This window comes from Neopsephotus bourkii, unplaced genomic scaffold, assembly GCF_033783945.1.
Source record: "Neopsephotus bourkii isolate Nb327-2 ecotype Australia unplaced genomic scaffold, CSIRO-AGI_Nbou_v1 NB_575, whole genome shotgun sequence".
In the NCBI taxonomy this organism is placed as follows: Eukaryota; Metazoa; Chordata; class Aves; order Psittaciformes; family Psittacidae; genus Neopsephotus; species Neopsephotus bourkii.
Window position 1 is genome coordinate 268721 of NW_026901076.1, and position 10260 is coordinate 278980.

The following is a 10260-nucleotide window of genomic DNA, read 5'->3' on the forward strand; positions in this document are numbered from 1 at the left end:
CTAAACAGGCTCAGCTCCTGCAATGTCACCTCATAAGAGAGATGCTCCAAACTCCTGATCATCTTTGTGGCCCTTCTCCAGCAGCTCCTTGTCTGTCTTGTACTGAGGAGCCCAGAACTGGACACAGTACTCCAGATGTGGCCTCACCAGGGCCAAGTTGAGAGGGAGGATTACCTCCCTCGACCTGCTGGCCACACTCCTCCTGATGCACCCCAGGATATTCTTGTTTATAACCCAGTCCCCAAGGGCACACTGACAGCTCATAGTCAACTCACCATCTACCAGTGCTCCCATGTCCTCAGCTGCACTGCTCTCTAGTAGGTTAGCCCCCAGCCTGTACTGGTACTTGGGGTTCTTCCTCCTCAAGGGCAGTACCCTACACTTGCCCTTGTTGAACCTTATGAGGTTCTCCATGCCCAGTTCTCCAGCCTGTCAAGTTCCCACTGAATGGCAGCAAAGCCTTCAGGTGTATCAGCCACTCCCCCCAGGTTTGTATCATCAGCAAACTTGCTGAGGATGCACTCCAGCCCTTCATCCAGGTCATTAATAAATAAGTTGAATAAGACTGGACCCAGTATTGATCCCTCGGGAACACCACTGACTACAGGCCTCCAACTGGATTCTACTCCACTGATCACAACCCTCTGAATTCTGCCATTCATCCAGTTCTCTATCCACCTCACTGTCCATTCATCTAACCCACATTTCCTAAGCTTACCTGTGAGGATGCTATGGGAGACGGTGTCAAAAGCTTTGCTGAAGTCTAGGTAGATAACATCCACTGCTCTCCCCTCGTCAACCCATCTTGCTATGTCATCATAAAAGGCTACTAGATTGGTCAAGCAAGATTTCCCCTTGGTGAATCCATGCTGGCTACTCCTGATGACCTTCTTTTCTTCTACATGCTGGTTATGACCTCCAGAAAGACCTGTTTCATCACCTTTCCAGGGATGGAGGTGAGGCCTGCGGTGTCTGTAAAGAAAGAGGCTAAACACACACACACACACACACACACATATCCACTACTTTCACAACTGGTTCCACTTTATTCACTCAAGCATGGTAATATATAGCATACAGATACAGGTCTGATCCATGAAGCCTAATAGCAACTACATCATTCCCAGTGACTGTTTTCAGTCACTATAAATTCCATTCTATAAACAATCACTCCCCAGTATGCTTCCTAGCCCAACCTTGCACCCAAACACTCCGTGCCTTACTCAAGACCCAGGTGCACTATAAGCAATTCTTCTTCTTTAATTATCCACATAGCAGGAACAGGACAGCTTGCAGTTCCCACATCTCCCCCTTTTTTGTTTTGCATGATACTTAGACTTCTGTTCACAAGTTGGCAACAAGTCTTTCGATGACATGGAGTAGAAGCAAAGCAAAGTGGTGATGTCCAGGCTCTAAAGACAAGATCTCACCAATGCGTTGGCCAGATGTACTGGGAGACTTGGGAAACTGGAGCTAGATGAAGTTACTTCCAAAAACACAGTCCTTGGCTTTCCTTATTCCCTTCTCTGCTTTAGGAGTCTTAAATCACAAAAGAGCAGTTTCTTGACATTAGCATTTAAAGATGGAAAGTTCAAATACAATAGTTACTTATAATATTATTATTACTTATAATAGTTATGCTAACTTTTGATTTTTTATTACTGTGAGGGTGATGAAACCTACTTTAGATGACCCTGCTTGAGCAGGAGATTTGGACTAAAAGATCTTTCATGCCAATTGCAGGCTGCTTGGACTGCCCTTCCCTCCTGGATGGCCTTATAACAGAGGAGGCCATCCCTCACATCAAGGTCTGGCATGGCATGTGTCCCCACCGCTCAACACCTGCTGGGTTGCAGGCAACAGTGGAGCTAAAGGTTCTTCTTGGTGGCAAACACAGAGGCCAAACCAGTCTTGATGTTGACTGTGCTAGGAGGCATTTGGCCAACCTCAGTCCTTGCACCTTGTTGTCAATGCAGTTTCACCTGCCTCATCCAGTAACAAGTCACTATCATGGCAAAGTACACACAGATTTACATTAGCAGTATAACTACTACAGGGTGAAGTAGCGCTTTGAAGATTCTCTTGGCAGTGAAGGACAGCCAAATAAGTTTCCTACCAGTGGTGTTCTCTCACCCTCTTAATTCATTACATTACCTATTTTATAACACTACCATCGTGATGTACAGTTATTGGGATTTTTCTAGCTTTTGCCTTAGCATTTTCTAGCAGCTGCTGTAAATTTGCATGCTCTAACATGTCTTTTACAAGTGACAAATCCATACCGATAGGGGTTGGAGTTATACTATGATACATGGTGTAGCTTTTTATTAGCAACTGGCTAGTAAATACAGGTGGTTTATACACAAAATCAGTCTCTAATAATAGCTACATTGCGAGCACACATATTCAAGTCATTAAACACGGTCTGGTTATAGAGACTTTCCAGTTGCCCCCATGTGATTTTGTACAAATCATGGCTTTTTCTCTTCCTCTGTCTCATTACACTTGGGGTCTTCAAGATCAGCATCTGAGGCATTGGATTCTTTAACTTGTCTGTTCAGCTCATGGTATGGCTTGACAAATTTTGCAGGCAGCCACCGTGGACCTGTAGGTAGGAGGACACAAGCATACCCCCTCCCCCAGGTTATCAGTTTCACAGGCCCTTCCCATTTCTGTGGTCCCAAGGGGTCATGATACCACATTTTAGCACGTTCTGAAGGTGGGCTGTCAGTGCCAAAATGCCACTGTACTGCAGTGACAGGAGTATTCATGGAAGATTGAGTGCCATTAAAAAATTTTACCCCTGTGGCATTTAAACAAACATAGTCTCCTATTCTGGTTCCTGGTGTAGTACACCTTTCTAGGAGATAGTGTTGGAAATTGGAATGTCAATGGAAGGCCCTGATCTTCTCCTGATTCAGGCAGCTGTGCACACACCCAACAGTCACTACAATTAACAACTTTAGCAACATTCTGCATTAATTTCAGGTATTAGTCCCAAGGTGGTATGTCAGTTATCACATAAATCCAAATTATGACTGATATAATTTCATATACAAGGGTCCTGAAGGTTTGATCCACCATGTCTTCTCTGGTTCTGGTGCTTTCTTTGTTCCTTTATCTTCACTGCTGTAAAGGTGGTCAATATTATCTGGTAGATCCGCTCCTCTTCTCCCGTGGAGGATCTCCTGAAAAATTCTTAACATAAACCCAGTGTCTGGATCTAAAAGGGTGATTCGGATAATACACACCTCTCACTCTTGTCCTCAGTATTTTCTTATTTCTTCTAATTGCTTTTCCCAGATTGATCAGAAACTCTAGGAGATAACCTTCTCCCACTTCCAGAAGACTTTCTCCTTTAAACTGGGACTGATATTGTCTTCCATATAAAATTTTACATGAGATAGCCTCTTCTTTCGACCGAGGTTTAGTTCAAATTCTCAATAGAGCCAGTGGTAAGGCTTGGTATCAGTATCTTGACATATTTTACTATTCTGTTGTTTTATTATCTTTTTAACTTGCCCACTGGCCTGTATGGAACATGTAGTTGCCAATGAATTTCTAATTTTTGGTAATTTCTTGTACTAAAGGTTGAGCCTCGGTCAGAAGAAATTGCCTCTGGTACTTCAGAACAAGGTATTACAGTGTTTAACAGTGTTCCAATTGCTTGTCTTGCATTATTTATTCTACAAGGGAATGCCTCTGGCCACCCTGAAAAGGTATTCGTTAACAGCAACAAATATTGGTCTCGATAATTCAGAAAAAAATTATTTGTCAGTGCTGTCCCAGATAACTTCCTCCCCAGTTGTACCAATTTGATTTCTAATTTAAACTTTAGTGTTATTCTTGAAGCAGAGCTGACATTGTCACTAATTGAACTATGTTATACAGATTCCTTCCTTCAATTTGTTCATCTAAGCATTTATACAAAGAGTTGCTTCCTCAATGAGTTTTATTATGTTCTTCCTGAACTAGTTTCCAGAGTTGGTTATCATCATCATCATGACTTGACTTCGCAAACGAAGATTTAGGAAGGGCTTTGCCCATGCTTACTACAGGAGCGCTGATGGCTAAGAAGGCCAATGTAGGATAGGCAAATCCGGCTACAAAAAGCACAGCAGAATGTCTCCTTGGGTGGTACAGGTGGGGCGCGATTCTTTCTGCGCTGTCTTTTCTCCTCGAGGCTAGTTCTTCGTAAACTCTCAAAGGAGTCAACAGCATTATGTATGGTGTGCCTCCAAGTCTCCTGACTGGAAGCCAAAGCGGACCACTGATGATAGTCGATTTGGCCAAGGCTAAGATATTGCTTCAGGGATTCCTTATATCTCTTCTTTGGGGCACCTCTCTTGCGGCTACAGGTGGCAAGTTCACCGTAAAACACTATCTTGGGGAGGCGGTGATCCTTCATCCTAGAGACGTGCCCTGCCCAGCGCAGCTGCAATTTCAGCAATGTGGCCTCGATGCTGGTGACCCCTGCTTGTTCGAGGACAGTGACATTAGACACATAGTCAGTCCATCTGATGTTTAGAATTGCACGGAGGCAGCGCTGATGAAAGCGTTCGAGGAGTCGCAGGTGACGACGGTAGATGACCCATGATTCAGACCCATATAAAAGAGTAGACAATACAATGGCTCTATAAACACTGATCTTTGTACTTTTCTTCAGGTGTTTGTTACACCAGACTCTCTTATAGAGTTTTCCGAAGGCTCTGTATGCCTTTGCTATTCTGTTGTCTATCTCTTTGTCAATAGTGGCATCCGAGGAAATGATGCTTCCCAGATAGCTGAACTGCTGAACTGTCTTAAGCTCTGACTTACCGATGGTAATATGGGGATGACGATAATCTTCTTGCAGTGCAGGTTGGTAGAGGACTACTGTCTTATTCAAGCTGACTTCCAGCCCAAAAACCTCGGCTGCCTCCGCAAAGTGTGTTAAACTGCTGAAGTGTTAAACACTGCAGAGCTGCTTCTCTATGAGCAACAAGGGCGGCATCATCAGCAAAAAGCAGTTCACGGACAAGATGATTTAGGGTCTTAGTGTGGGCCTTCAGTTGCCTTAGATTGAATAGGCTACCATCGGTACGATATCAAATATAAATGCCGTTTTGTTCGTCGAGGTCTGCTGTAGCCCTTTGGAGCATCATGCTGAAGAAAATGGTGAATAGAGTCGGTGCGAGAATGCAACCTTGTTTCACACCATTGGTTATTGGAAAAGGCTCAGAAAGTGCATCACCATATCTGACTTGGCCTTGCTGGTCCTCATGTAACAGAATGATCATTTTGAGGAACTTGGGGGGACAACCTAATTGTTCTAAGATCAGCCACAGGCCTTTCCTGCTCACAGTGTCAAAAGCTTTGGTGAGGTCAACGAAAGTTACATATAGCCCCATGTTCTGTTCTCTACACTTTTCTTGCAGTTGTCTGAGAACAAATACCATGTCTGTGGTACTTCTATTAGCCCTGAAACCACACTGACTTTCAGGTAGAAGTTCTTCTGCGATAGCAATTACTAGTCTGTTCAATAGTATTCTTGCAAGAATTTTACCATCAATGGAGAGCAAAGTTATACCACAATAGCTTGAGCAGTCTGACTTGACACCTTTTTTCTTATACAGAGTGACGATGATCATCACGAAAGTCTGATGGTAATTTACCTTGTTCCCAACAGCACACAACTAACTCATGGAATTTAGCATGAAGTGGTTGGCCTCCGTGCTTCCATATTTCAGGCGGAACTCCGTCAACCCCAGCTGCCTTGCCAGTTTTCACCTGCTGTATGGCCTTAAGAGTCTCTCCCATGGTAGGGGCTAAATCCAATTCATTTTTCACCTGATGTTGCAGAATGTGCTGGATTCCTTCACCTTGGACTACACGATTAGCACTAAAGAGGGTTTGAAAATGTTCAGACCAACTATTCAAGATGGAGATTTTATCCGTAAGAAGCGTTTGGCCATCTGCGCTAAGTAAGGGGCTTTGAACCTGAAATGTGGGTCCGTACACTGCCTTCAGAGCCTCATAGAATCCTCTGTGGATACACAAATCTGCGCATAATTGAATCTTTTCTGCTAGGTTGAGCCACCACTTGTTCTGGATGTCTCTGAGTTTCTTTTGGAGTTTGCTACATGCAAGACGAAAGGCTGCTTTTCTTACATGGCAGAGTGGCTGAGCGAGGTGTGCTTGATAAGCAAGTCTCTTTTTTGTCAGCAATTCCTGGACCTCCTGGTTGCCATCATCAAACCAGTCTTTGTTTTTCTTTGAGGAGAACCCAATGGATTCTACGGAGGACTGCAGGATACTGTTTTTAATATGTTGCCAAAGCGCTTCAGGAGAAGAATCTACAAGTTGGTCTTCAAGCCTCATTTGAAGGTTAGCCTGAAAGCTGTCCCTCACTGCAGCTATTTGGAGATTATTAACATTGAGCCTCCTCCTCAGAATGCCACCCCTCTTAGGTTTGGGCTAATCAATGAGGTGCCAATATTTAGGTCGAGGATGCATCCAGGTTGTCTTCCAGCTGTCTTTCTGCTGGAAGATAGTGTTGGTGATGGTAAGCTGTTGCTCTGCACAGAACTCTAGTAAGAGGTGGCCGTTATCATTGCAGCTGCCAACACCGTGCTTGCCTAGTACTCCTATCCAGGCTTCAAAGTTCTTTCCTACTCGGGCGTTGAAATCACCAAGGATTATGATCTTGTCTTCTATAGGAACCTTTGGAATGAGGTGACGCAGGTCGAAGTAGATTTTCTCTTTTTCTGCAGGATCGGCTTGCAGAGTTGGAGCATATATGCTGAAAAGAACAACATGTTGATTATTGTGTAGCGGAAGACGTAAGGAGATAATATGATTGGAATGACCTATCAGCAAATTTTCAAGTTTAGAGGCTATGGAGTTTTTAATCATGAAGCTGACTCCAGAAAGATGACTTTCAGTTTTGGGTTTGCCTGACCAGTAGAGTGTATAGCCAGCACCATGTTCTTTGAGGCTACCTTCCTCATGAAGATGAACTTCACTGAGAGCAGCGATATCAATATTAAGTCATGACAATTCAAGGGCAATTAGCACAGAACGGCGCTCAGGACGCCCACTGTTCACTGTATCAAGCATAGTTCTGATGTTCCAACATGCGAGTGTCAATCTGGACACACCTTTGGAGGCAGGTGTATGCCTTTGTCTCTTTGTCTTTAATTGACCGCAATAGAAGATGCCCGTTGGCCGCAGCTAGCCAAACAGGTGAAGGGGGAGATGAGCTTTGGTTAGGCCACCTTTTCTAGGCCTCTCTCCATATGGAGCAAGCAGTGCTGTCCTTGAAAAAGGCTGCTTGGTCATTCAGGATGCTGCCGAACAAGACTGTCATCTCCTGGGTCAGTCTCGAGCAACCAATGTCCTGAACCGCCCATGCAGGTTGGGTCTGCGACTTCCAGTGCACCTTATCACCTGCTGTTTCGTCCCTCTCCTGTCGCTACAGGGCTTTGCAAGTGTGGGTAAACCCTTCGGGCCTGTGCAGTGGATTTATTTTAGGTGAGGCACAGCGTGCGCAGAACTGGCCTCACCCTTTACACCTGAGGTTTATCTGCCAGGGCCTAGCGAGCTTGGACGGTGACAGCAAAATCCTCATGTCGTAGGTTTGATTAGAGTATCCTTCCCTTAGATGGATGGCCTTACAGGGCTGTACGAGCTCCATCTGCCCAGGTTTAAAATTTGAGTTGCCCTTCTCCTAGGATGGTTGCCCATCCTGCCCATGAACACACTTTGTCTGACCCTTCATTTGAGAGCTGACTGGCATGGGAAACCCTACCGGAAGCATAAGCCACCACCAGCATAGCTCCCAACTTCGCAAGGGCACGTGAGTTCTTTCCCCATGACAAGGAGGTGTCCGTAAAACAGCCAATACCCCCCTAAAACCTCAATAACACCCTCGGGACCCCAAATACCCCCAAGGACCCCAAATACACCCCTGTGGCTCCAGTACCCCCCCACTGCCCCCCCCGTGCCCCCGGCCGGGCATTGGGCTGCGCTGCACGATGGAGCGGAAAGTATCCCTGGTGCGCTTGTGCTTCTCCTCAATGCACTGCAGGTCCTCCTGACGGGGCAGGCAGCAGAAATCCAGGGCCGTGCCCCCCTGCTGGCCGAACGGGCGCCGCAGTTCCACATGCGCGCTCCTGGGCCGCCGGACACCAGGACCCAGGAACGCCGCCGTCCCAAACACGACGGCGACCCGGCGGTGAACATCGGCCCGTGTGAAGGAGCCGCGAGCCCCCCAGCCCTCGGCCTAGAACCGCACCTCGACGTCCCCTCCACTCCTGTCCTCCAGCACCAGCAGCACCGTGCGGGGCCGCGCTCCAAGGCCGGGCCCAGCAGCTCCCGCAGCCCCCCTGATAGCGGAATAGACTCCACAACTTGGTTAAAGTTGTAAAGTAGGTATGCTTTATTCAGCTGAAGACGCACGGGGGATTGGTCCTCCAAAAGGCATGCGTGCCTTAGTGCCGTTTTCCTTTTACATTTATCCTGTAAAGTCATACATAGGTATTAGGTCGCACAATACGCCTATACATATTAATATTCTATCCCCGCTTTGTATTATAATGAGCTAAAAGGCGCTCCATGCATGCGCAGTGCCTCCTGGTGGTCTTGGGCAGGGGTCTTCAGATGAAGTAAGTAGTCTTCCTCTTGTGGGTAGGGGTCTTCAAGATGAAGTAAACGAGTCTTCCTCAGGCTTGAACTTTTTACCTCTGGTCCTCACGCATGCTCTTTAGGAGCTGGATGGGTCTGGTCCATGTCTAGCTGGTTTAATGGGCTATTCCCTTCGCTATATAATGAGCTAAAAGGCGCTCCATGCATGCGCAGTGCCTCCTGGTGGTCTTGGGCAGGGGTCTTCAGATGAAGTAAGTAGTCTTCCTCTTGTGGGTAGGGGTCTTCAAGATGAAGTAAACGAGTCTTCCTCAGGCTTGAACTTTTTACCTCTGGTCCTCACGCATGCTCTTTAGGAGCTGGATGGGTCTGGTCCATGTCTAGCTGGTTTAATGAGCTATTCCCTTCGTTAGGAAGCCTTATCTTAGTGCTGTCTGATAAGGCAACTGCTGGGCTTGTCAAGCCAGCCATGATTTAAGCAGTACCCCTTGTACAACCCCCATTCTCCTCACTAGGAGGTTTTGTTCTGGTATTTGTCTGATAAGACATCTGCTGAGCTCGTTAAACCAGCTATGACTTAAGCAGTACCCCCCTGTACATTTTGACAACCCCCCTGTACATTTTGACAACCCCCCTGTACATTTTGTCTAACCCCCTTGTACACAATAGGCCACATCAGTTTCAATTCCCCCCTTTTCTATAACATAAGTAAATTCTTTTACTTAAGAGATACCCAGGTGCCCTCAATGGATTTGCGAAACATATTCAATACACATTGGATTAAGCATGGAATTGTCATTAAGACTAAAAGAACTACAGCCAGAATCCAAATCTCTTGTTTGATTAACTCCTTAATCCACCCTGTAATCCCAAACCCATTCAACCAATCATCCAACCCTCCATCAACTTGCAATTTCTTTAGCTGTTGTGCTGTCCAACATGCGAGGCGATGGATATCTGCCAATGCTTTTCCAGCTGCTACGTTTAGTAAAAGCAGTGCAGCAAAGAATCGCTTTGTATGGCCCCAAATCTTTAATGTGGGGTCACATTTAGGGCCTAATTGGTTAATAGATCTTTTATTCCTATGAAGGTCTTCTCGTAGGGCTTGGATTATATGTTTTTTAGAAGCTGCAAACAAGGACAATTTTCCTAAGTAGCATGGTCCCCCATGCGGCTTAGAGGGTATTCCTGGCCATGCACGGTCTCCGCATATCAAGAAATAACCTGGGGGTAGTGCCTTAGGGGTGATAACATCATATGGGAGTGAAGGAGAAGACCCAAGACAATATGAGGTAACATTATGATACCAATCTTTCCTACTAGTCGCTTTAGTTTCTGGAGTTTCATCTGACCAAGAATTGAATGTTATACAGCTCTGATTACTTTGGTCAGACCCCAGAAGTCGGAGTTCCTGAATTGGGATGGTTGAACGATTTAGTCCTTTTATAATTCCTCTTGTCTGAACAGATGCAGCTGTCCAATCGCCTGAAGTTCTCTTAACTACTCTGGTTACTACTGTAAGGTTCAAGACTGAATCATTCTTCACCCATCCATACTTAGATAAGGAACTCCGATTACACACGTTTGGAATGGGTTTCCTACTTGTGTGAGTGATAAACAAAAATCAGTAACACCAGT